This window comes from Triturus cristatus, chromosome 8 (genome assembly GCF_964204655.1).
Source record: "Triturus cristatus chromosome 8, aTriCri1.1, whole genome shotgun sequence".
Taxonomy (NCBI): domain Eukaryota; kingdom Metazoa; phylum Chordata; class Amphibia; order Caudata; family Salamandridae; genus Triturus; species Triturus cristatus.
This window is the reverse complement of record NC_140591.1, coordinates 450,381,395-450,407,165: the sequence shown is the minus strand read 5'-3', so window position 1 is coordinate 450,407,165 and position 25,771 is coordinate 450,381,395. Positions and strand designations below refer to the sequence as shown.

General features: G+C 47.0%; 1 protein-coding gene across 1 annotated transcript in view; it reads left to right on the top strand.

The window, feature by feature from the left end:
* Nucleotides 1–25,771, top strand: part of LOC146802293 (E3 ubiquitin-protein ligase TRIM39-like) — a 116,052-nt gene that overhangs the window by 6,688 nt on the left and 83,593 nt on the right. The window lies entirely within an intron of this gene.

Here is a 25,771-nt window from a genome sequence, read left to right as displayed (position 1 = left end):
TTATCGTGAGAGACTCCTGTGAGATTGCTACGTCGGAGGTGCTCAATCGTGGAGATATTGAGGGACTAAATTTCTGTGTTAAGACCAGTCCGACGGCATCCCTAGCTGGCCTTCTCATTTACAGACCTCCTTACTCCCCTCCCTTGTTTCACGTCTGACCTTTGCAATTTCATAGCGCAAAAATCCTTACAATATAAAAATTATCTGGCACTAGGTGATTTTAACCTCCACATCTCTGATACAGAGTGCTGCTGTCACTTGAGGGCGCCAATCTTACGCAGCATGTAAAATCTCCAACGCACAGTGCCGGAAATGTACTCGATTTGGTGTTGTCCAACATCTCTTCCTTGGTTGTTGAATCTCCGCAAGAGCAGACTTGGTCTGATCATTTTCTGATCCCATTCTCTTGCAGGAGAACAATACCCCAGGGTAAAGGGAAACCTCTACAAGCGCTTAAGACAAAAAGGGAAAAGATTAAGGCCAGCGTCCTTAGGACCGGTTTTGCTGGACAGCCAGCCACACTGGTCCAATGACCCAGATAGGGATGCTGTGTCCCTGGATGCATGGATGTTGGGCGCTCTGGATAAGCTTGCGCCAGCAAGATTAGTCAGCTCCCCTCGAAGAACCCCTTCAGCGTTGTGGTTCACAGAGGAGCTGAGGGTGGCAAAGAGCAACTGTAAGCATATGGAACGGGTCTGGAGAAAAGCGTACTGCCCCCTGGCAAAAAAAACTTACAGGGAGGTGTTAGAAATGAGGGTCTCTAGTTGGCAGTGGCTGGCCACTGTCCAAGTAGGGACCCTTCTTCCTAAGTCAGAGTAAGGGGGCTACACCCTTTGATAACCCCTGCTCAACCCTGTGGTAATGTAGCACACGCAGCTAGGCTTATCTCAGAGGCAGTGTGTGAAGCATTTATGACCATACACAGTAACACAGTGAAGAACAATACAAAGGGACACCACACAAGTAGTTATGAAAAATAAGTATCTTTATATATAGACTTAACACAAGAACAATAACAGTAAAAAGCCACAATACTAGAAAAATAGGGTTACTCTTGAAATGCTGCAAAAATAGTTCAAAGTGTGCAAAGGAGTTCAGTTCAAAGCAGTGGTCTCTGCGACCATTTTACTTACAAAGTACCTGGATTCTGTAGCAAAACAACCAAAATGTCGCAAAGGAGCTGTAGCGATGATTTTCCTGACGCGAGACCAGCGATGCGTTGAATCCTTGCCGCAAGGGAGGATGATGCGCTGATCTACAGATGTGTGCGGGACCAAGCGACAAACTTCTCCACGCTAAGCCGGCGATGCGTTGAAATCCTTGTCGCAAGGGAGGATGATGCGCCGAGCCTGTTGCGGACCCTGTTGCGATGAGAAGAAATGGCGCTCCTCGAGGGAGCGACGATCCGGGTGCGATGCGATGAAAATGGTGGACGCCCAGTGTCCATGCTGCGATGTCGTGAGGCGATGAACTCGATGCGATGATCTTTGGTTAGTGAGCACTTGGAGGCCCGCAAACGTGCGATGATCTTCGGGTAAGCGAGCCTTTGGCAGCCCGCAAACGTATGATGCGATAATCTTGAGGTCAGCGAGCATTTGGCAGCCCGCAAACGTGTGATTCGATGATCTCCGGTAGCGAGCACTCAGCGGCAGCAGGAGCGATGATTTTTCGTACGCGCTTCAGCTGCGGCGGCTCGCAAACGGGCGTTAGCAACGATTTTCAGCACTCTCTTCTCTGTAGTAGAACTAGAGGCCCTGGAACTCACAGGAGCCTCACCTGTAGATAGAAATCCTCGCTGGGAGGAAACAGGAGGCTGGTGGTAGAGTCTGATGTGCCTGAGACTCCAGCAGAAGGCTAGCTCTCTTCTAGCCCTTGGGTGATTGCTTTAGCAAGTTGAAATAAAAGTTCTCTTCAAAGTCCTTTTCCTCTTCCTCCAAGTCCAGTAGTAACCACTGCAGGCCAATCCAAGAAACAGCACACAAGCACAAGGACAGTCACCTCCTGCAGATTCTTCAGTTACACGAACAGAGGTGCTTCTTGTTGTCCAGGAGCAATACAAATTGTATGGGTTTCAGCACAGATATTTATACCCCAAAAGTCTTTGTTCTCAGAAGCTACAAGTCACTGAACCCAGCCAGAACCAGTTCTGCCCAGTCCTGGAGCACTTTGTTTACCAGGCTGCATCCTTCCTTTCAGAAAGAGGGGGTCTGCCATCAAACGCACAATAGGAGGTGGAGCCAGCATTCACCTTGCCAGGCACAGCCCTATTCAGGTCAAGGAGCTACCCCGCCCCATACTCCAATGCAGATCTCTCTATTCAACCCAGGTCTGACTCAGCCTGCCCTGTCCCTCCAAAACCAGACAGCCAATACACATAACAGCTGAGCACACTGGAAGGCTTAGGCAAGAAAATACCTACTTTCTAAAAGTGGTATTTTCAAACACAATATAAAAAAATAAACTTCACTAAAAGATGTATTTTAATATTCTGAGCTCAGGCATATTAAATTCGTTTTTCTACCATGTTCTTTGGGTCAGTTAGGACTATAGAATGTAATAGTCAAACTGCCCATTCTGGCCTATGGAGAACAGGTAGCCTTACAGTAGTGAAAAACGAAATTGGGTGTAATTCACTACCATAACATTCTACACACATCAGAGCATGTCCTACCTTACACATACAATGCACCCTACCATAGGGGTGACTCACATGATGCCAAGGGAAGGTTCAGGGGCTGGGAAGTTGGTGCACTTCACAGCCAAGATGGCAGTTCTGGACTGCACGCAGACTCTGCAGTGGCAGGTCTGAGACACACTTTACAAGCTGCTTCTGTGGGTGGCGCAAACCAGTGCTGCAGGCCCACCAGCAGCATTTGGTTTACCAGCTCTGGTCACACATTGGCCACGCTACTAGGGACTAACAGGGAAACCAAATAAGCCAATCATGGATATACCAATTCACATGTCATATTTACACAGGGAGCATTCGCGCTGTGGCACTGAATGGCAGTGGCACAGCGCCCCGAGCATCTAATACCTGCAAAAACAGAGGAGATAACAGCGAAAAATGGAAGGGAGACCCACGCCAATGGTGCCAGGTCTAACACGTGTCCCCTCCAGCTGAAATATGGGGAGAACTACCCATCCCCTTGGAAGTTCTCATCACCAAGGCGGAAAAATCTGGACAGACCATCAGCATTGGCGTGTTCTGTACCAGGGCGGTGTTCCACCGTGAAGTCCATACCCTGTAGGGAAATGGACCACCTCAACAACTTGGGATTCTCACCCCTCATCTGCATCAGCCATCTGAGGGGCCTGTGGTCTGTCTGAACCCGGAAGTGAGTCCCAAACAGGTATGGTCTCAGCTTCTTCAGTGCCCAGACCACAGCAAATGCCTCACGCTCAATTGCACTCCACCTCTGTTCCCGTGGAAGTAACCTCCTACTAATGAAGGTTACAGGTTGGTCTAGTCCCTCATTTATCTGTGACAGAACGGCCCCCACCCCATGCTCTGAAGCGTCTGTCTGGACAATAAATTCCTTAGCAAAATTGGGCACCTTGAGTACATGGCAGTCTTGAGGGCATCAAAAGCTTTCTGACAGGTGTCAGTCCAGTTCACAATCTTTGGCTGCTTCTTGGAAGTCAGCTCAGTCAAGGGTGCAAAAATGTTGCCATACCCCTTGACAAACCTCCTGTAGTAACCCGTGAGTCCTAAGAAGGCCCTCACCTGGGTCTGGGTCCTGGGGGGGGGTGCCACCTGGCCACTCCCCACCTGGTGTCCCAAGTACACCACAGAACCCTGCCCAATCTGGCACTTACTGGCCTTGATTGTGAGGCCAGCTCTGCGCAGTGCCATCAACACTTCCCAGAGGTGGCGCAAGTGGTCCTCCCAGGAGGAACTAAAACTGCAATGTCATCCAGGTAGGCGGCACTGAAATCCTCCAGCCCAAGCAACACCTGGTTGACCAACCTCTGAAAGGTGGCAGGGGCATTCTTCATCCCAAAGGGCATCACCCGGAACTGGTAGTGCCCATCTGGTGTTGAGAATGCTGACCTCTACTTTGCCCCGTCAGTTAAGGCGATCTGCCAGTACCCAGACATTAGATCAAACGTGCTGAGGTACCGGGCAGCCCCTAACCGATCTATGAGCTCATCAGCTCTGGGGATGGGGTGCGCGTCGATCTTCGTGACCGAATTGAGACCTCGGTAACCCACACAGAATCTAAGTTCAGGAGTGTCACCAGGCGCTGCAGCTTTTGGTACCAAGACCACTGGGCTGGACCAGGGGCTGCTAGAGGACTCAATCACCCCTAGGGCAAACATTTTGGAGACCTCCTCCTTAATGTAGGCCCTGACCCGGTCAGTCACTCTGTAAGCCTTGTGCTTGACGGGAGGACTGTCCCCGGTGTCCACTTCATGGACACACCACTCAGTGACACCAGGCACCAGGGAAAACAAATCAGGGAATTGCCCTACAGCTGGCGACAATCTCTCTGCTGCTCCGGGGTCAGTGTGGTGGGGAGGACCACACCCTCCACTGACCCATCCTTCTCTCCTGCGCACAGGAGGTCAGGAAGAGGCTCACTCTCCTCCTCCATTCCAGCATCTGTGGCAAAAAGCATGCCCACTTCAGACCTCTCAAAGTGGGGCTTCAGACGGTTCACATGCAGGACCCGCAAGGGGTTCCTAGGAGACTTAAACTCCACCAAGTAGGTAACTGGACTTTTGCGCTTCACCACCTCAAATGGACTGGTCCACTTATCTTGGAGCGCACAAGGCTCCACTGGGGCCAGTACCCAAACCTTCTCACCAGGTTGAAATTCGACCAGAGTGGTGTTCTGGTCGTACCAACGTTTCATTTCCTCCTGGCTGGCTTCCAGATTTGCCTCAGCAATATTTCTGAAACGCCGAGTCTGGGTACTGAAGGCCAACATGTAACTAAATACATCTTGGGGAGGTTTCCTGGGAGATTGCTCCCAGCCTTCCTTGACCAGACTCAGAGGTCCTCTTACCGGATGGCCATAGAGCAGTTCAAAGGGACTGAACCCTAAAGACTTCTGTGGCACCTCACGGTAGGCAAACAACAGGCATGGCAAGAGGACGTCCCACTTGCGCCTCAGGGGCTCCTCTAGGCCCATGATCATGCCCTTCAAGGTCCGGCTGAACCTTTCAACCAGACCATTACCTTGGGGGTGGTAAGGAGTGGTGAACTTATATGTTACCCAACACTCCTTCCACAGAGACTTCATATACTGGGAGATGAAGTTGGTTCCCCTGTCAGACACCACCTCTCTGGGGAACCCCACACGGGAGAAGATTCCCATTAGTGCACATCCCACCACGGGGGCCATCACTGTCCTGTGCAGGATGGCTTCAGGGTACCGGGTGGCATGGTCCACCAAGACCAGGATGTACTTGTTGCCCATGGCTGTCTTGGGGTCCAGAGGCCCCACAATGTCAATGCCCACTCACTCGAATGGGGTACTAACAACTGGAAAGGGCTGGAGTGGGGCCTTGATCTTCCCCCCACTCTTCCCACTTGCCTGGCAAGTCTCACAGGTTCTGCAATAAGTATCTGAGCTTTTGCGCATCTGGGGCCAATAGAAATGGGTTGCCAGCCTCTCAAAGGTCTTGGTCTGCCCCAGATGTCCTGCCAATGGAATGTCATGAGCCAACCCCAGTAGGCAGGCCCTGAAGCGCTCGGGTACCACCAGCACATGGGCTGACCCCGGCTCAGCAGCCTTAGGCTCGCTATACAAGAGACTGTTCTTCCAATAAATCAAATGTGAACCAGACGTGTCACCTTCTGCCTGGGCTGCAGCCTGTCGCCGCATACCCTCAAGAGAAGGGCAAACTCTTTGCTGCTTACAAAACTCCTCCCTGGTGGGCCCCCCTTCCTGCTGCCAATGGGTCAGCTCAGGCAGGTCCCCCAGTGCGGCGATCTGTTCCCCGGTAGGCTCCAGGGCATCCCCCTCAGGGTCTGCTCCCTCCTGGGCCGTGGGAACCAAGGCTTCCTGCGCCCCCTGCCCCTTCTCTCTAAGGCAGGGACCTGGGCCATACTCTCAGGCTCCAGGTCTTTCTCAACACCCTCCTTGGCTGCCATGGACCGAGTGGTAGCACACGCCCACTCAGGCAGACCCAACATTCCCAAGTGAGATCTCCTCTCCACCGTAGCCCATGGGGTGTTCTCTAAATCATTGCCCAACAGACAGTCTACAGGCATGGCGGGCCTCACAGCCACCTGAAGAGTTCCTGAGACCCCCCCCCACTCAAAGGGAACCTGAGCCACCTCACATTGGCTCTCTGAGTTGTCTGCGGACACTACTGGGTAGAATGCATGTGGAACAACCTGCTCTTTGGACACCAACCGGGAGCTGACAGCGGTTACACTGGCTCCTGTGTCTCTTAGAGCCTCCACTCTATGGCGATTGATGGTCACCCACTGTCTGTACTTTTTAGTGTTATCAGGCAGTGTAGGCTTAGGGACCAGTTCAAAGTCTCCTAGTGAGACAAGGGTCAATTCTACGGGATCCCACCCTTCTAGGGCTACGCTAGCAAGCTGGCGCGGTGGTGCACGGGGTGGTGCACGGGGTGGTGCAGGAGCATCCCTTTGAGGACACTGGGGATCAAAGTATCTGTGGCCCATTTGACCACACTTATAACAAGTAAGGGGCCCCCTCTGAACAGGCCTACCTGTCGGGGGCACTGGCTTCCTATCTTGGGGAGGCTGGGACACCACTGCTTGGTTCCCTTGGGAATTACTTTGGGGCCCTCTGTGGAACTCCCTTGGTTTACCCCTGTCCCCCCACTTCTCTGCTGGGGACCCTGCCCACCTTTTGCGAAGTCTCCCACTGGACCCTTGCGAACCCGAGTGCTCACCCAGCGGTCCGCCTCCTCAGCAAGCTTCCTAGGGTTAGTTAGCTTGCAATCTATCTGGTGCTGGCATAGCTCAGGAAAACAGTTACTAGATAAATGCTCCCATGCAATCAAATCATAAAGCTGCTCAAAAGTTTCTACTTTGCTACCTTTTACCCAGCGCTCCATTGCTCTGCACAAAAAAGACACATATTCAACCCACGTAGTACCCTCTAGCTTCTTGCAGGTTCTAAATTTCTGCCTATACATCTCAGGGGTCAAACCACAGCGGGTAATCAAAGCTTCTGTCGTGTGGGCATAAACCATCCTACTTTCTGGGGGCAGGTCCAACAAGGTATCCCTCCCCTCACTCACTAAGCGTCCCCACAACCCCTCTCACCAATCCTTCTCAGGGACCCGGTGGGACACCATGGCTAATTCATAAGCGGCAAACCATTGTCCAATATATTCACATTTATGGAAATCCTTAATAACCTCCTTGGGTATATACACTCTACTCTCAGTATGCACTACTGGTATGCTGCCACCAGAGGGGGAGATTTCTACACTCTTTGCTTTAATCTCCAACTCCCTCAATATTCTCTCATGCTCAAGTTTCACTTTCATAATTTCAAATTCTAACTTCTTGTTCTCTAGGTCCCTCTGACCATCCATTTTAAGCTTAGACATCTCCATATTATGCCGCCTATCTCTCTCCCTGTCCTCCATCTCTTCTGGAGACAGACCCCTTCAGGACACACTAGTGCCCGGGCTGGAAACTGCCTTATCCCCTACCAAATCTACCACTTCATCCTGCTGCTCTTCTGCATTCTCTCCCCCCTCCACAGGCTCTCCCATATTCCTAGGGGCATCCCTGGCTTCTAGCCAGGCCTTCAGCACCTTGTAATACTCTTCCCACTTAGTGAGACCTGTGATAGGGACTGTGAAGTGTTTGAAAAAATGCGTGAGCTGCATGGAAGTGTAGGTGTCTATTTTCTCTTCTTCCCAGGAGAGATCCTCAGAGGCATTGGTTCTGGGCTTGCCCATTGTAGCAATAACTGGCAATATCAATCGAAAATAGAATCAAAAAACCTCAAAAACTTATGTGGTTAAGATATGGTCTGCACTCACTAGTAGTGTACACTATAATTACTCTATGCGATCATAAATGCAAGTCCAGATCCTCACCGCTGACCACCAATGTTAGAAATGGGGGTCTCTAGTTGGCAATGGCTGGCCACTGTCCAAGTAGGGACCCTTCTTCCTAAGTCAGAGTAAGAGGGTTACACCCTTTGATAACCCCTGCTCAACCCTGTGGTAACGTAGCACAAGCAGCTAGGCTTATCTCAGAGGCAGTGTGTGAAGCATTTATAACCATACACAGTAACACAGTGAGGAACACTACAAAGGGACACCACACAAGTAGTTATGAAAAATAATTATCTTTATATATAGACTTAACACAAGACCAATAACAGTAAAAAATCCACAATACTAGAAAAATAGGGTTACTCTTGAAATGCTTCAAAAATAATTCAAAGTGTGCAAAGAGGAGTTCAGTTCAAAGCAGTGGTCCCTGCGACCCTTTTACTTACAAAGTACCTGGATTCTGTAGCAAAACAACCCAAATGTCGCAAAGGAGCTGTAGCGATGATTTTCCTCACGCTAGATCAGCGATGCGTTGAATCCTTACCGCAAGGGAGGATGATGCGCTTATCTACAGATGTGTGCAGGACAAAATGACAAACTTCTCCACGCTAAGCCGGCGATGCGTTGAAATCCTTGCTGCATGGGAGGATGATGCGCCGAGCCAGTTGCGTGTGCGACCCTGTTGCGATGAGAAGAAATGGCGCTCCGCGAGGGAGCGACGTTCCGGGTGCGATGCGATGATAATGGAGGACGCTCGGCGTCCGCGCTGTGATGTCGTGAAGCGATGAACTCGATGCGGTGATCTTTGGTTATCGAGCACTTGGAGGCCCGCAAACGTGCGACGCGATGATCTTCGGGTTAGCGAGCCTTTAACAGCCCACAAACGTGTGATGCGATAATCTTGAGGTCAGCAAGCATTTGGCAGCCCGCAAACGTGTGATTCGATGATCTCCGGTAGCGAGCCCTCAGCGGCAGCAGCACAATGATTTTTCGTACGCGCTTCAGCTGCGGCAGCTCGCAAACGGGCGTTAGCGACGATTTTCAGCACTCTCTTCTCTGTAGTAGAACTAGAGGCACTGGAACTCATAGGAGCCTCACCTGCAGATAGAAATCCTAGCTGGGAGAAAACAGGAGGCTGGTGGTGGAGTCTGATGTGCCTGAGACTCCAGCAGGAGGCCAGCTCTCTTCTAACCCTTGGGTGATTGCTTTAGCAAGTTGAAATAAAAGTTCTCTTCAAAGTCCTTTTCCTCTTCTTCCAAGTCCAGTAGTAACCACTGCAGGCCAATCCAAGAAACAGCACACAAGCACAAGGACAGTCACCTCCTGCAGATTCCTTCAGTTACACGGACAGAGGTTCTTCTTGTTGTCCAGGAGCAATACAAATTGTAGGGGTTTCAGCACAAATATTTATACCCCAAAAGTCTTTGTTCTCAGAAGCTACAAGTCACTGAACCCAGCCAGAACCAGTTCTGCCCAGTCCTGGAGCACTTTGTTTACCAGGCTGCACCCTTCCTTTCAGAAAGAGGGGGTCTGCCATCAGATGCACAGTAGGAGGTGGAGCCAGCATTCACCTTGCCAGGCACAGCCCTATTCAGGTCAAGGAGCTACCCCGCCCCATACTCCAATGCAGATCTCTCTATCCAACCCAGGTCTGACTCAGCCTGCCCTGTCCCTCCAAAACCAGACAGCCAATACACATAACAGCAGAGCACACTGGAAGGCTTAGGCAAGAAAATACCTACTTTCTAAACGTGGTATTTTCAAACACAGAATATAAAAATAAACTTCACTAAAAGATGTATTTTAATATTCTGAGCTCAGGCATATTAAATTCGTTTTTCTACCATGTTCTTTGGGTCAGTTAGGACTATAGAATGTAATAGTCAAACTGCCCATTCTGGCCTATGGAGGACAGGTAGCCTTACAGTAGTGAAAAACAAAATTGGATGTAATTCATTACCAGGACATGCTACACACATCAGAGCATGTCCTACCTTACACATACAATGCACCCTACCATAGGGGTGACTCACATGGTGCCAACGGAAAGTTCAGGGGCTGGGAAGTTGGTGCACTTCACAGCCAAGATGGCCGTTCTGGACTGCACGCAGACTCTGCAGTGGCAGGTCTGAGACACACTTTACAAGCTGCTTCTGTGGGTGGCGCAAACCATCGCTGCAGGCCTACCAGGTTAACCAAATAAGCCAATCATGGATATACCAATTCACATGTCATATTTACACAGGGAGCATTCGCGCTGTGGCACTGAATGGCAGTGGCACAGCGCCCCGAGCATCTAATACCAGCAAAAACAGAGGAGATAACAGCGAAAAATGGAAGGGAGACCCACGCCAATATTGCCAGGTCTAACAGGAGGCTATAAAAAACCTGCATAAATCATGAAAACTGCCAGAAGGGACCATTTTGTGAAGCGCATTAACTCGTCTGATAACAGCAGAGACATTTTTAACATTGCCCGCTCCTTCATTAAACCCTCAGTGCTTGAGGGTAGGATACCTCCATCCCCTGCACTCTGTGAAAAACTCTCTATCTTTTTTTAGGAGAAAATTCACAAGGTCTATGAGGTTTTTTCACCTGTACAGGATACCGTTGAGTCTGATGGGGGAGAGAACCAGTCGGGGGTTGCCTCCCTGTCCGCATTTCTTCCGATCTCACTTGTGGCTTCCCTGGATGGTATTCTGAAGTGCAAGGCAGGATCCCCAGTAGATCCCTGCCCCCCAAAACTATGGGTAGCACTTGCCCATTTTCTCAATCCAACCCTTAACCTCCTATGGAACAGCTCATTATTACCGGCATCTTTCCAGAATTTTGGAAACATGCGATGCTCCAACCTCTCCTAAAAAAATCTAATGCTGATGTGAAGAAGTTAAAAAATTATCGCCCTATCTCTCTCCTCCCAGCGCCGGCAAAGATGTTGGAAAAATTAGTACAACATCAACTTAGCAACTTCATGGTTGTTAATGATGTACTACATGAAACACTGTCCGGTTTCCGGGCTGGTTTCAGTATTGAGACTGCGCTATTGCAGGTGGCCGAATCAATAAGAACGGAAGTGGATGGTGGAGCCTCAGCTATGCTGGTGCTGCCAGACCTGTCCGCTGCCTTTGAACATTAAACGAATGCACCCAATATTGCTGGCCTAATTGAGGAAGGTGGGAGTAAAAGGGACGGCACTGGCTTGGATCAAGTCCTACCGTAGCGACCGCACACAAAGAGTGATATTACACCCACACAAATCAGAAGCAAAACCCCTCTAGTGTGGGGTGCTGCAGGGCTCAGCGTTGAGTCCGCTACTTTTTAATTTATACCTAGCTCCTTTGTGTGCGCTCATTTCTAAATGGGGAATCAAAACCGTTTCCTATGCAGATGACACACAGCTGGTGTTCTCCTTTAAGGACCTGTCGGCAAACACCTTCGAGGAGGTTCAGGGGCTGCCTGTGTGATGTCTCTAGGTGGTTGAACAACAACAAACTAAAATTGAACACAGAAAAAACCGAGGTGCTATTCTTTGGTAAGAATTCAACCCCGACATCGGGTCTGTGGTGGCCGGAGGAAATGGGTTCTCCACCCTGTCCGTCCTCTACGGTAAAAAACCTGGGTGTAAAATGGGACACAGTGATGACATTTGCTTCCCAAATACGTTCCATTACATCCACTTGCTTTGGAATTCTGAAGGGATTGAGGAAATTTCTCTTTCTTCTGCCGGAGAGCTGTCGAAAATTAGTTGTTTATGCTACGGTGACTTCAAGGCTTGATTATGCCAACAGCCTGTTCCTTGGTCTTCCGGCATATTTGATAAAAAGTCAACAGATGGTGCAAAACGCAGCAGTGAGACTGATTAGAAGAGTGCCTTTCAGACAACACATCTCTCCTCATGTCAAACAGCTCCATTGGTTGCCAGTTGCACAGCGTATAGAATTCAAGGACTTGACAATTGCTTTCAAGGCCCAGACATCAAAAAACGGACCTGCCCTTAGTAGCAAAGGCGGCTGTTACGTTCTAATTCACAAAATCTGCTGTGTGTTCCCCAATTCGTAAAGACTCGCATTGGAGGAAGGGCTTTCTCAGTCAACCAGACTATGGAACTCACTTCAGCAGATACCGGATGAAGGAGAGTTCAGGAAAGCCCTAAAAACATGGCTCTTTAGCCGGGACCAGTGAAATTCTCCAGCTTAGGAGACCCAGTATCTTTGTTGCAGGATCACACTAGCGCCGGGACACCTCTGTTTGAGGCAGCTGTTGCGCTTTACAAATGATGATGTATTGTATTTGTGTGGACACGCTGAGGCTGATGACTGACCCTACAGACTGGGTCATGGTACACACCAAATAAATATAATTTCAATGCTGTTGGATATTGGGTCTGAAATCGGCCAAGGAATCGTTAAAAAATAAACAAAAACAAGAATTACTCTTCTGACCTTAAGGTAGTACTTACATACTTACATGGTGTGTGTTAGAGTATGTGTGCACAGATGCTGCATTATCTGGCTTTGAGTATGTACCAGTGTGTGTGTGTGTGTGTGTGTGTGTGTGTGTGTGCATGCAGGTTCATTATTATGTGTCTAAGAATGTGTTTTTGTATGTATAGTTTTGGAGTTATCTGTGAGAGTGCATGCATGTCTGCGCATCTCTATGTTTGTGTGTTTTTGTATGAATAGTTTTGGAGCTATCTGTGAGAGTGCATGCGTGTCTGTGCATCTCTATGTTTGTGTGTTTTTGTATGAATAGTTTTGGAGTTATCTGTGAGAGTGCATGCATGTCTGTGCATCTCTATGTTTGTGTGTTTTTGTATGAATAGTTTTGGAGTTATCTGTGAGAGTGCATGCCTGTCTGTGCATCTCTATGTTTGTGTGTTTTTGTATGAATAGTTTTGGAGTTATCTGTGAGTGTGCATGCATGTCTGTGCATCTCTATGTTTGTGTGTTTTTGTATGAATAGTTTTGGAGTTATCTGTGAGAGTGCATGCATGTCTGCGCATCTCTATGTTTGTGGGTTTTTGTATGAATAGTTTTGGAGTCATCTGTGAGAGTGCATGCGTGTCTGTGCATCTCTATGTTTGTGTGTTTTTGTATGAATAGTTTTGGAGTTATCTGTGAGAGTGCATGCGTGTCTGTGCATCTCTATGTTTGTGTGTTTTTGTATGAATAGTTTTGGAGTTATCTGTGAGAGTGCATGCGTGTCTGCGCATCACTATGTTTGTGTGTTTTTGTATGAATGGTTTTGGAGTTATCTGTGAGAGTGCATGCGGGTCTGTGCATCTCTATGTTTGTGTGTTTTTGTATGAATAATTTTGGAGTTATCTGTGAGAGTGCATGCATGTCTGCGCATCTCTATGTTTGTGTGTTTTTGTATGAATAGTTTTGGAGTTATCTGTGAGAGTGCATGCATGTCTGTGCATCTCTATGTTTGTGTGTTTTTGTATGAATAGTTTTTGTATGAATAGTTTTGGAGTTATCTGTGAGAGTGCATGCTTGTCTGTGCATCTCTATGTTTGTGTGTTTTTGTATGAATAGTTTTGGAGTTATCTGTGAGAGTGCATGCATGTCTGTGCATCTCTATGTTTGTGTGTTTTTGTATGAATAGTTTTGGAGTTATCTGTGAGAGTGCATGTGTGTCTGCGCATCTCTATGTTTGTGTGTTTTTGTATGAATAGTTTTGGAGTCATCTGTGAGAGTGCATGCGTGTCTGCGCATCTCTATGTTTGTGTGTTTTTGTATGAATAGTTTTGGAGTTATCTGTGAGAGTGCATGCGTGTCTGCGCATCTCTATGTTTGTGTGTTTTTGTATGAATAGTTTTGGAGTTATCGCTATGTTTGTGTGTTTTTGGATGAATAGTTTTGGAGTTATCTGTGAGAGTGCATGCATGTCTGCGCATCTCTATGTTTGTGTGTTTTTGTATGAATAGTTTTGGAGTTATCTGTGAGAGTGCATGCATGTCTGCGCATCTCTATGTTTGTGTGTTTTTGTATGAATAGTTTTGGAGTCATCTGTGAGAGTGCATGCATGTCTGTGCATCTCTATGTTTGTGTGTTTTTGTATGAATAGTTTTGGAGTTATCTGTGAGAGTGCATGCATGTCTGTGCATCTCTATGTTTGTGTGTTTTTGTATGAATAGTTTTGGAGTCATCTGTGAGAGTGCATGCATGTCTGTGCATCTCTATGTTTGTGTGTTTTTGTATGAATGGTTTTGGAGTTATCTGTGAGAGTGCATGCGTGTCTGTGCATCTCAAAGTTTGTGTGTTTTTGTATGAATAGTTTTGGAGTTATCTGTGAGAGTGCATGCGTGTCTGTGCATCTCTATGTTTGTGTGTTTTTGTATGAATAGTTTTGGAGTTATGTGTGAGAGTGCATGCATGTCTGTGCATCTCTATGTTTGTGTGTTTTTGTATGAATAGTTTTGGAGTCATCTGTGAGAGTGCATGCATGTCTGTGCATCTCTATGTTTGTGTGTTTTTGTATGAATAGTTTTGAAGTCATCTGTGAGAGTGCATGCATGTCTGTGCAGCTCTATGTTTGTGTGTTTTTGTATGAATAGTTTTGGAGTCATCTGTGAGAGTGCATGCATGTCTGTTCATCTCTATGTTTGTGTGTTTTTGTATGAATAGTTTTAGAGTCATCTGTGAGAGTGCATGCATGTCTGTGCAGCTCTATGTTTGTGTGTTTTTGTATGAATAGTTTTGGAGTCATCTGTGAGAGTGCATGCATGTCTGTGCATCTCTATGTTTGGGTGTTTTTGTATGAATAGTTTTAGAGTCATCTGTGAGAGTGCATGCATGTCTGTGCATCTCTATGTTTGTGTGTTTTTGTATGAATAGTTTTGGAGTCATCTGTGAGAGTGCATGCATGTCTGTGCATCTCTATGTTTGTGTGTTTTTGTATGAATAGTTTTGGAGTCATCTGTGAGAGTGCATGCATGTCTGTGCATCTCTATGTTTGTGTGTTTTTGTATGAATAGTTTTGGAGTTATCTGTGAGAGTGCATGCATGTCTGTGCATCTCTATGTTTGTGTGTTTTTGTATGAATAGTTTTGGAGTTATCTGTGAGAGTGCATGCATGTCTGTGCATCTCTATGTTTGTGTGTTTTTGTATGAATAGTTTTGGAGTTATCTGTGAGAGTGCATGCATGTCTGGGCATCTCTATGTTTGTGTGTTTTTGTATGAATAGTTTTGGAGTTATCTGTGAGAGTGCATGCGTGTCTGTGCATCTCTATGTTTGTGTGTTTTTGTATGAATAGTTTTGGAGTTATCTGTGAGAGTGCATGCATGTCTGGGAATCTCTATGTTTGTGTGTTTTTGGGGGCATAGAAGAGTGTTTGCCTGTGTATAGATATATGGATTGATAGCCACAGAGTATGCAAATGCATGTGCTCAACTGTGTGCATGTGTGTTTGAGGGTTGGGTATGGTTTGGTCTTGATTTATTGGATGTGAGTTTGCACTTACTTATGTGGATGCCTGTCCATGGGTTTTCATATCACAAGGTCTGGTGGAATTCGTGAGTGTGTAAATGCATGTGTGCATCTGTACGAGTGTATTCCTCCATGAGCTCCTGTGTGGGTAGATCTGGAGTTATAACAATAATAATAATAATAATAATCTTTATTCAGCAGTAAATACAGCCTTAAAAGAAACATGTAAAAAAGAAAGAAACTCAGCACCTCAGATCCTCGTAGTAACTGCGTACAACCATATACAGGTTTACAAAGTATCCAACAGACAGATTAAAAACATTAAACGAATGCTCGGGCCATGAGCACAAATTGATAAGCACAAAACACATAAATACTCCACAATAACCAGCAGGGATTTGTTACATTTTATAGCAGCAAAGCATTGTGCAAATACGCAAAGGAATAATAACCATTAGTCTCCCCTAGAGCGTCTCAGCCTTAAGGCAGACCTTAAATGTTACTCACACAAAAAAGTGTGTGAGCATTAGATAAAAGCTGTAAAAATAATAAGTCAACACGAACCTGTCTAAACCCCAGATCTTTTAAAAGCCCTTTAAGATACGATTTTCTACGGTACGAGAATTATTTACAAAAAAAGAGAAAATGGAGGGTATCCTGTGGAGACCTTGAGTCGCAGCAACAGGCACCACTATCGACTGTGTGTGAAACAAAGCCTGGAGGAGAAGCCAGTAGATGGTGAATTATTTTCAGTCTAAAACTGGTGATTAAAAATCTGTCATGCATACTTAATTAAACAGATAAGTAGGGCTCCATACCTTGCACCGACTTTACCAAGATATGAGGTCTTAACAAGGGTTTTCTGAGTTCATGTGCCTCGCGGTTAGCTGCCGCATGTTTAAAAAACAACTCTTTGATGGTGTTCTTATCCTGAGGTTTTATTATATCATATCTGGTCAACATATCTGGTCTTCCTAGAGCAGTGAAGGAACCTTTATATACTTTAGTAGGGTATTTTGAGTGCTTGGTCAAGGGAGAAGTAGTCCTGAATTACAAGTTAGATAAATCCTGCCTCCTCATTTGACCAAATCTTCACCCAGCATTACAGGGGTTTAACCGCAACCAGGACCGTGATGTGCTTGGACACTAGTTCTTCGTGAATGGAGTACAAGGGGGTGCTCGTGGGACTCGCAAAATACATCTTAAATATTTATTTTCTGCAGTTTGGAGTTTGCTTGCCACCATGAACCCCCAAACCTCACTGCCAAATAGAGCTTTAGAAATACAAGTTATACATCAGTGAGATTATATATGCAACTGCCTGTGAGTATGTGAATGCATGGATGTGCCTGTGAGTTTGTGCCTCTGTGAGTCTATGCATGCATGGACTGAAGATATCCATCTGGTGAGTTTGTACAAACATTTGTTTGTGAGTGTGCACATTAATGCATACATCTGTGTGAGTTTGAGCCTCTGTGGGTTTGTGTATGCATGTATTGAAGATATCCATATGTGAGTTTGTACAACCATTTGTGTGGGTGTCTGCACATTAATGTGTGCATCTGTATTAATGTGTACCTCTGTGGGTATGTGTGTGCATGGATCTGGAGTTATCTATCCATCCATCAGACTGAGCAAGCCCAGCGTAAGACCCTTCATAAACCAAGGATTTCTCTGCCTTGGTATACCTACTCGGTGGTGGTGTGGTCGGTGCACTTGTTGCTGTAGCAGCTGCTTTAGCTGTGCGGAGTTGTAGCGACAGCCTCATTCTAGTCAAGGACTGCTGGTGAGAATCAGTTATACAGACCTGCGCAACGCTCCTCTTTGACCGTTGTAGCCTCCCAGGCCAGTTGCTCATAGATGCTCTGTCATAGCAGTTGCAACCTCAGGGTCAGGTCTTCAGCGGATGGTCATCATTGGCAGTTGGGGCTTCCCAGGCTGGATCATTGAGCGTTGATGGTGGTTCTTTCTATTGAAGTTCTGATGTCAGGCAGCAGCACACACTCATCATGGCATTGTACAACACAATGGTGATTCTTACTGGAATGGTTTGGCTCAGTCTACGAAGGGAACTGCTGAGGGAAACTGGGAGACCCCACACAACACAGTTCGCATCTGTCTTCTCTCCGACCGGCAGTCAGCTTTCTCTGGGTGTTGCTCATGCCTGAAATGTGCTGGACTTGTCCCCCGACATGCTGTACTATTTCAGCACGTGACACTCTCCTTCCCTCCCTCACCAGGCATGCTTCTAGGTGCTAGGCAGGAACTCGGCTCTTCCCGCAAGTAGTGCAGACATTAGGTTATTTTCTCTCACCTCTGGGATACTTCCTGTTATGCAGACACCAGCCCTGGTCACACAGCAATCTCAGTACCGTACAAAGCACTCCTGTCCTTGGTCAAGAAGAACTCAATGACATTTTGCAGACAGAGAATTCGGATCTGCTCTCTAAGGCTTTGGAACTGGTTTTGGTTGCATATCTTTCAAATGTAATTCTTTTGCAGTGTCTCAGAAGCCGCCTTTGTACAAGGTGATGACACTCACAGGAGGCAGCAAAGATGCTGGCATCCAGCATGAGTATCCAAAACATGGGCATAATGAAGTGGGAGATCTCTGCACCTAGCTGCCATCAGCGTTCCTGAAGCTGTAATGAGGAACAGACAAAAGGGCAGGTCCTGCTTAAACATTCCTTACTTACACTAAAGCAGGACAGGAGACTACACTCTTATCTGACACAGTAAAAAGGTGTAGGCATAACTAATCATTAGCTAACTTCAAAACAAGAAGGCAGGACGGACTAACGCAGGCCGTCAAGAGAGTATGGAGTGAATTGAAACTCCTGGGAGACCCATGGACCCATTAGTGAAGTGCTTCTAACACTCTTACGACTGGTGATAGAGCTGACACGGCTATTTCTAAATGGCTATCTCCAAATATCTATTTCAAACAAAAGAATATATGTAATTGAACCCCTACACTTTGGGGATGGAGCTATGAGGCCCAGTGAATGATTCACTTACCCATAAGGATTCTACTTTTTAAGACAACTCAATGAGTTTGATCGGTCATATTGAAAAAAGGTTTTTAAAGAGAAACATAGAAAAATTCTATCTGGAAAGAGGTGGTTACTGTTCACAAGAACACCGCCGAAACGCGTCGACGCATTGAATTAACTAAATCCATTCAACAGACCGGCATAATTGATAAGGAAGTTTTTACTAGTCATATGCTTGTTGTCTGATTTCTATTATGGATTAGTTCACGAACTATAAAGAAGTATATCGTCGTATATGTTTTGTGTCTTTTTTCTTCTTTTTATCTCTCCTCCTTGTTTTCAATTTTCACTTATGTTTGATTCAAAACGCACTTTATTTGATTGTATAAAATATTGAGGCTATCTTTGTATTGGAATCTGTTTGTTCACCTAATATTTTAAAAAAAATTGTATAATCATGTATTACATAAAGAAAATGTTAATATTATTTAATGGTCTCTATGCATGGGGCAATGTTTTAATTTATGACTTATTGATCGTATGATACAAATTTGTAAGTATTAATATATTTTCTCAACATTTGAGTATCTGTGGCACTCCAATTATAGACCTGTTGGGCTGTGACATGTGTGGAGTATGGAAGCATGAGGTTTTCAAATAGAGAATATATGACCAAATCACCAAAGGGAATATTTATTCTTCAGTTATAACTTATTATCCACAGAACTTGATATGCTGCCATAACCACTTTAGGTGGCTAACTCAGGACATGTGGCAGTAGTGTCATCCCGATTGTGATGGCACGCTTGGCGCGCCTCTCCAGGTTGCCAAACAGGTTGTGAAACTCACATTAGCAAGGATAGGCCTAGGATTCTGAGCACACGTTATAGTAGCATGATTACATAGCCACACAAGAGATCAGGAGAGACCAGTTTCATCCGTTTGTCATTCTGAAGACATTCCCGTCCCAACATACCCTATCATACAGGTCACTGACTACCTTCAGACCTTCAGTGCACTTACCCTGTCACAGGACATTAGTTACTAAATCATGTTCTCTGTACAGATTGTCATCAGGTCCCCGAAACTAGGAACCCTGTCCTGACGAAGACTCATTTAGGTCCAAAGGGGGTAGAAGCACACTGTATCAACCAGGAGGAGGCGTATGAATTCAAATCCTTTAAATAATTTCAAGCAGTGAAGCATATCTGATTATCCCTGCTATCACAAGAGGCCATTCCTTTATCTTGGGCAGTTTACTCGTCGTTGAAATATATAAAAATCATAAAATGTTATATAATTTTAGTGGTGATATGATATACGTGTGTCTCAAATTAATACCATACACTTGCGCTAGTCCAATTCTATATGCAACATATATACCAATGATGTTACAAACTTAGCAAAAAAGGCTGCATATTAGAGTTGTCATAGAGCATGCCTTTAAATGTCCCTGAAGTATTTAATGCAAAAGTGGTGTTACCCAAGAGGCCATGACTGATCCATTTTTCTCTAGAAATGTAATTAACACTACTTTGTTGGCACTAGTGGTGAACTCTCTTCCACATCTCCTTTTGGTCACTTTTGGCACAAGACGCATTCCTCAACTCTCCTCGTTTATGCAACAGCGGCAGACCTGGCTCTACTCATCAGCCTTTGACTAAACTTCCCAGTTACAAATTTGCGTCCTAGAGGTTTCTACCATATGTTTCAAGTACGAATTTACAAAATAATTAAATAGAAATGCACCTCAATCCCACCTGAGTTTCAGGGAGCTATAACGTTACAGTTGCACACAACAGAGGAATACATTCCTTATTAGGGGATAAAACACAAGGACACAACCCTCTACCAAGGAGAGAGCTAAGAAGTTTATCCCTCTGCCAGGACTGGTGACACACTAAAGGAACACAAAAATCCCAGTACTGGTCAGAAATCAAAGGAACAGAACCATCTACCTGCATACTAGTGACACAGCACAAGAGCACAACCCTCTAACAGTACACTAGTGAGACTTCACAGGAACACAATACTCTACCTGTATACTAGTGACACAGCACAGGAACACAAGCTTCTACATGTTTACCAGTGACAGCACAGTAGCACAATCCTCTACATATATACTAGTGACACGGCCCAAGAGCACAACCCTCTACCTGTATACTAGTGAAACATCACAGGAGCACAACCATCTACCTATATCTGTGACTTATAAAGGATACAACACTCTACCAGGAGTGGAGACATAACAGATTCCACAGAATTTCTCAGTCCAGTCGTTCTTGGTCACTCTAGAAAGACATACCTCTCTCCGTTGCTGAGGCCCTCCTATTCCTGCTGGGGTGTGACACACCTCACCTGATATCACATGGCTACAGTGTGACAGACCTCACCTGATAACACACAGACTCCTAATCTATAGTGTGACATACCTCAACTGATAACACACAGGCTCTTATTCTACAGTGTGATGTACCTCATCTGATAACACACAGGCTTCGGCTCTAAGTAACAGTGCGTCATACTTCACCAGATCACACACTTGCTCCTTCTCTAAGCTACAGTGTGACATACCTCACCTGACAACACACAGGCCCCTGGTCTAAGCAACAGTGTGACATAATACCGGATAACACACAGGCTTCTGCTCTAAGATACAGAGTGACATACCTCACCTGATAACACACAGGCTCCTGCTCTAAGCTACAGTGTGACACACCTCACCTGATAACACACAGGCTCCTGCTCTAAGCCACAGAGTGACATACCTCACCTGATAACACACAGGCTTCTGCTCTAAGCCACAGTGTGACACACCTCACCTGATAACACACAGGCTCCTGCTCTAAGCCACAGAGTGACATACCTCACCTGATAACACACAGGCTCCTGCTCTAAGCCACAGAGTGACATACCTCACCTGATAACACACAGGCTTCTGCTCTAAGATACAGTGTGACATACCTCACCGGATAACACAGGATCTACATGTATACAAGTGACACAGCACAGAGCACAACTCTCTACTTGTATACTAGTGATACATACAGGGGCACACCCCTCTTCCTATATACTAGTGGCACAGCACAAGAGCACAACCCTTTACCGGTATACTAATGACACACTGCAGGAACACAGCGCTCTACCTATACCTGTGACACATAGAGGATACATCCTTCTACCAGGAGCAGAGATATAACTGACTCCACAGAAGTTCTGAGTCCAGTCATTCTTGGTGACGCTAGAAAGACACGCCTCTCTCCATTGCTGAAACCCTCCTATTCCTGCTGGGGTGACACAGGCTCCTGCTCCAAGCTGCGGTATGAAGTACCTCACCCGATAACACACAGGCTCCTGCTCTAAGCCACAGTGTGACATACCACGGTGTCCTGATTGCTGCTTCCTATCTCCACGCCTGATAGAGACTTTGTACACAGAGGAGGGCGGGACTGCGAGGACCAGCTTCCCCAGCGCCCGGAGCACTGTCGGCGCAGCTGGGTCCTCTTCCCAGCCACTCCCCCTGACCAGCGCAGCAGCGACTCGCGGCCCCCGCTTCGCGGGAGCCGCTCGTAGTTATAAATTCCTGCTGACACTTCAACTCTGCGTGTCCTGATTGCTGCTTCCTATCTCCACGCCTGATAGAGACTTTATACACAGAGGAGGGCGGGACTGCGACGACCAGCTTCCCCAGCGCCCGGAGCACCATCGGCGCAGCTGGGTCCTCTTCCCAGCCACTCCCCCTGACCAGCGCAGCAGCGACTCGCGGCCCCCGCTTCGCGGGCGCCGCCCGTAGTTATAAATTCCTGCTGACACTTCAACTCTGCGTGTCCTGATTGCTGCTTCCTATCTCCACGCCTGATAGAGACTTTGTACACAGAGGAGGGCGGGACTGCGAGGACCAGCTTCCCCAGCGCCCGGAGCACCATCGGCGCAGCTGGGTCCTCTTCCCAGCCACTCCCCCTGACCAGCGCAGCAGCGACTCGCGGCCCCAGCTTCGCGGGCGCCGCTCGTAGTTATAAATTCCTGCTGACACTTCAACTCTGCGTGTCCTGATTGCTGCTTCCTATCTCCACGCCTGATAGAGACTTTGTACACAGAGGAGGGCGGGACTGCGAGGACCAGCTTCCCCAGCGCCCGGAGCACCATCGGCGCAGCTGGGTCCTCTTCTCAGCCACTCCCCTGGTCACTCCTCTCTACGTATACTGCCACTGCATTCGCGCCAGCGGAACGCGCGCGGAACGAAGAGCGGTGCGAAGACCGGGCAAAGAGCGGGCCGTTTGAGGCCGTTCGAGGACGGCCGAGGCAAGGCCAAGGCCCTACATTGTCGCCAACTCCGGCATATAGTAACGGAAGAAACATCTGACAATGTCGGCCAGAGAAACAAGAAGCAGATCCTTGCGGGCTACAGGAGCGGCTAAAGGTACTCTAGACACTTACTTTGCCAAAGCTGGTTCACTTATAATCGACGAAATATCGATCCTTGAAAGGCGAATATCTCAAGAGATTGACTGGGTTAGAAGATCTTCACTAGGTCCTCTTGCACTCGCTACCACGCCTGAACAAACTGGTGCTCCTAAAATGGTAGATTTCAGGGGGATAAATGTTACTCCTGAATTAGCTGACCTGTGCAGTCCTACTGCGATTACCACTGATTGCGAGATGTCTGCTATCACGGAGCTAAGCATTTTACCCCTCCCCTGCACCAGGCCCCTTTCACTCCCCTCGAGCGCTATCAAAACCCTCCCTATTGGTGATGCAATTACCGAGAGACCCATCTCTAATAGTGAGTCACCACGGAGGGCGAGGGAAGGAGCCATCCCCAATAGAAAAACAAAGGTTGGCCTCACTGGAGGGCGTAGGGCGAATGCTCCCAAACGTAATTCTAAAAATGAGCTCACTCATCAGATCTCCAAAATCAAGTCATCGAACCAATTTGGGAAAAATAGGCTACCACCTGCCTTAAATACGTCTGAGCCACCTCCCAGTCCAAATTTCACAGCAGGGAATGAGCCCCCCACCCTCTTGGACATCCGAGTCCTCCTAAAGGAAATTCTTAATCCTTTGGAGGATCGTATTTCCAAGATAGAATCACTTTTACTGAAAATTCACATGGGTCTCTTACATATAGCGGAGGGGAAGGAGATATCTAGTGCCAAGACCAGCAAGGAGAGCGAGAATAAATCTGTGTCTCTCTCTAAAAAAGGCTCACTTTTATCCCAGCCCATTTCATCACAAGAATCCCCTGCACTTGCAATAGAGAATCCATCATTACGTAACCCAACATGTGCAAACACAAATCCCCAAGAAGCCTTGGCCGTACCCCCAGTTGAGGCACCGGTGATGGACCCACAGCACAAGATAGTCAACCTTCCACCCCAGGCCATTCCATATGTAGTGATTCTAGCTGGCATTCCTGAACTAAACCCTTCTGCCAGAGAACCAGTGGGTGCACTAAAAAACATGATTATTCATTGGCTGTCCAACAATAGACCCCTGCCCGAGGGCACACATAGCGAGGTCCTTATGGTGAGAAGAGTCCCCTGGGTAGGCACCACTAGGAAGTCTATTCAGGGTGATTGCGTTGTGATCAACTTCAGGGACCCCGCCACTGTTAAGTATATCTGTAGTTGGCCCCGGAATATGCACGAGTCGCCCATTCAAACCCTCCCCCTGTCTTTCTTCTACCCCTTGGCAGGGTACGAGGGGGAAGGGGAGGGTTGGGAACTCGTGCCCAGAAGGGACCGGAGGTGGAGACCCAATGCAAATAAAGTACACCCTAACTCTAGAATTACTGCGGATAATTACTTCCCCACATATAACAGGTTTAGTTACCTAGATAGGGTGGATTGACTGGGTAGGCAAGGCCTAGGCGAGGCTCTGGGCCGTAAAAGGCCCTCACTATATGATGTACAGCTAGACATTTCTATACAGAACAATGGATCCAAGCAGATACAAACCAATTCGGATTCCTGTGTGTGGTTCCCACTTTATCTACTATTGCAGTACTGGAGAGCCCACCACAGGATGAATTGTCCGCTAATCCGAAGGTCCATTCTATGGTCACTGTACCTCCATCTCTTAAGCCCGAGAGGACTCAAGCCCCCCTTCTAAATATTCTATCTTGGAATGTGGCGGGCTTGTCAAATAAATTAAACTGCCCGGCTTGGAACAGCTTTATAGAGAATAAGGACATATGCCTGTTCCAAGAAACCTGGATGAGGGAAGATCTTACCCGCACTGGCTTCGCCGTCTTTTCTAAGAATGCCAAATGGAGTGGCAAAGGCCGCCCTTCCGGTGGTCTTGTAATCTGGATAGCCTCAGACTTAGGCTGTAGGGCTGCCCCTTTGCTAGTAAATTCGGAGGATATTCTGGCTGTACTATTGGAGTGGCCAGGTCCGCACTGTCTCTTGGTAATAAATGTTTATTCGAGGCCAGTCAGTATCTCGCAAGAATCCTGTACTATTGATGAGCTCGACCTCGCCGTAAATACAATTCCTGAGGGCACCCCTTACATAATAGGTGGAGATTTGAATTGCCACTTCGAGCCACTCCTGGGCCCATTGGATGGTTTGGCTCAGGAGGAGGATCTCGCCTGGTCCATACCACCGTCCCATCTACCGGCCCCAAGAGTGTGGTCCCCTCTGGCAGTACAAATCACATCTCTTACTCTTAAACATGGGCTCAGGGCCTGCAATGGAAGGCTACCATCAGATATTCCCCCAAAATGTACCTTCCATAGAGAGGATAAAACATCAAGACTTGATTATATTCTGGTCCTGCTGGCCCTGTGGTCACAAATAAGTGATTTTCGGGTATTGCTAAGAGAAGATAGCGACCATAATGCTTTGGAGCTCGTGCTGTACTATTCTGGTCTGGAACCTAGGGAGAAGAACAGGGAGTCTCCCGATGTGGGGCTACTTCTCTCAAATAACAGACGCAGAATAAAGTGGGAGAATCTAGTAGCTAAACAAGGGCTGTTACCTAAGTTATATGCCCTACTTACTCCCATGTTAGAGAAGGCTAAAGCCCTAAACATTCAACCTAGCACGCCGGGATTATTCAACAAGTTGGGGCAGCTACATGCAGATCTTATCATATCTACATCGGAAATTTTAACCAGTAAATTCAAAAGGGCCTGTGGTTTTATTCCCGGTCCCTCCTGGTATAATTCTGCATGCAGGAAGGCTAAAAGTGATCTTCTTTCCACAATCAAGACAGGGCAGGGTCGGGTAGAAATCAGAGAGAGAAGACTGGCATACAAATCCCTAATCAAGAATGCAAAATTTGAATGGGAACACGACAAATGGGAGAAACTAACGAAATTTCTGGCATGCGGAGATTC